The following is a 2,789-nucleotide window of genomic DNA, read 5'->3' as shown; positions in this document are numbered from 1 at the left end:
AAAAAAAAAAAAAAAAAAAAAAAAACCAACCTGGGAATGCAATTTTCAGACACCAACAACAGTCTACTATTTGTATAGCTATCAATTGCCTCCAGAACGTTTGGCCTACAAAACTTCTCCCCAGGGAACATAAACCACTGATCCACATACAGAAAAAGAACAAACATTTCTTACCTATCAGCAGCAAAAAAAGGAAAATGAGCCAACTTCCAGTAGATATTTACAGTGCGATGTCACAATGATGAGGTGCTAAACTTGCACTGGGAGAGAGGGAGAGAACACATGATGCATGTATCTGCACAACTTTGATTCCAGACTGGTGTAAGCATCACTTCAAAAACCAATGAAATGTATAAAGTAAATGCAATACCTAAGCAAGTGTTTACTTCCCTCTTCTACAAAGATGCTTCTTCATAAATTTGTTAAGGCTTCCTCATTCCCTCAATGCTGCGTTGAACTGACCTTAGAGTATTTAATTTTATTTACCAAAAAATCCTTAAAACCTATACATCTGGACAAAAAAAAAGAAAAGGTTACACAAATAATGTAACTGTAGTGATTGATTCCAAATATATGAACCATTGATAATTAAGAGTTACCAACTAGTTTCAGAGCTTTTTTTTCCTTCTAAAGAGACAAAGGCCCCAAGATAGAAATAATAAAAATAAAAAGGCAGTTTCTTCAGCTTTTTTAGCACATGCAGTGAAATCAGAATTTATTTAGCCCTTCAGAGCAATATGTAATGCAGAGCAGGCAAGACAGGAAGCCAGTTAACCACAGTTACTGTTATGAAAAGGATAGTTCCCTTTTCTGAAGTGCTTAAAAATTAATGAGCTATAGATACTAATAATTAAGGTCCTACATGACATTGTTTGACCTAATTAGACACTGAGAGAATTAAGATGAATAAACTAATTTTTAATTAGTTATCTGCAAAATGGATATTATCCCAATATTTTAATTTAAACATAACCAAGATACTGTAAGCATACTGCCATACTTCCTCTGCTCCTCTCCCAGTGTATAGGTAACAGTTAAAAGAGGTAAACAGTGTGCCTTTACTTGTCCCAAAGCAAAATTCTTATTCAGAAAGGACATCTCACTGAGTACCTGTTGTTGTATTCCTCAGGAGCCTGTAGGCAGCGATCAGAGAACTGACTTAAATGATACTTTGATGTTAGGGAGTTGGAACAGAAGGTTTTGGAGAGGATTTTAAAACAGTCTGTATGCATGCCAACCTTGCCAGCCTCTGACTGTACCCTAAGTAGTATCTTCTGAAACTACAATACAACCTATATCAGAGTCTATATGCTCTGTCTTGAACACATTCCCTTTTCAAACCTGCCAGTTTTTTTAAATTTATGAGATAAGTTAAAATAAAAAAGAAGCTGCATCTCAGTATGCGTTCCAGAGTTGAGACAAAGAAAAAATCAGCCCTTCCTTCCTTCTTTTCTCAATAGCTTCCTATTAAATCAATATATGCTAAATTAAATATATCTTGTTAATGCTGTATTGACCTGTTTACATATTACAGAGTAGCTCTTGTGACAGATTTCTCTCTGGGTCAGCCTTATTTTAGGTTAAGAATGAATTTATTTAAAGATAAGACTAAAATGTGTTATCAAATTTCTTGCCACCATAAGTAATAATAAAATCAGTTAAAAGCCAGCTGGCATTTCCAAAACAGATAATCATACATCCAAATTTCCATTTGGCAGGAATTTGGTTTCAAAACGAAAAGTAGAAATATTGTAGTTGCCTGTGGAAGGGAAAAGCTGAAGAAAAAAAGTTAAACAATCTACATATTTCATTTGCTTATACCTTCATAATAGAGCAGTTGGAAACCCTGGCTGGAGTAGTCCTCCTGGTGGAACTATGATCACCAGAAGCCACAGAACTCCTCACAGCAGGCTATATAATGGGGATGTCCTGCTAACACAGTCCTTGAATCCTAGGCTGCCTAGAGCAATTAACAAAGCCCTAAGAAATCAGCGGAACTGCCTGCCATGTCCCTTCCTTCAATTTAGACTGCATCAGGTGTCGTATGTACTGAAAATTAGAGTCTTTGATCCTCTCCATTCATTGCCATTCTTCAAGTCAAACACCGATTATGTGTAACTGGAGTATTTAAGACACATGGAGTTGCTCAGTAATAACAGATGTAAAACTGAAATATAGCTCAGTCAGCCTGTGCATTTAGATTTCAATCCAAACTTTGCATTCAGGGTGCAAAGTACATGCAAATCTTTTTGGTTCAAAAATAAGCTATTAAGCCTGTCTGAAAGTGTCAATGAGTAGGGAATATAAGTCTGCCAGGGGAACCATTTGGTTCATTTAATTTGCTTTTTTTAAGGTTAATTTGGGATCATCTACCAAGAAAATATTGACTATCCTAGCTGTATGGGATGAGCTGGCAGCAGAACTCAGTGCCATGAACATTCTTTAATCCTGTCTTCTTTTTACATCACTCCTATTAAGAGCCTTAAAAAACAGCCTCCTTCACTGTGTGTGAAAATGGCAGCTAGTCACTTACTTAAAACGGTCAATGTTCAGAAAACAGGATGAGAAAAAAGGAAGTCAGGCCCACATACTAACCAAATCAGGCATGGATTCCTGATCTAACTGATGGCTTCGACAGCTGCTGCTCAAAAACTGTAGAGAAGAAACATTTTGACAGTATACCATCTGGAATCCAGCTGCAGAGAGAAAAACAGGAGGGTGGAAGATCAGAGTCTATACTTTGGAGAGGGTGAAACAAAAGCAAGCTCAACTGTACAGGTGGGATGGAG

Source organism: Gavialis gangeticus, unplaced genomic scaffold (genome assembly GCF_001723915.1).
Source record: "Gavialis gangeticus isolate Ggan-Ray unplaced genomic scaffold, GavGan_comp1, whole genome shotgun sequence".
NCBI lineage: Eukaryota > Metazoa > Chordata > Crocodylia > Gavialidae > Gavialis > Gavialis gangeticus.
Note: the sequence above shows the minus strand (reverse complement) of the source record.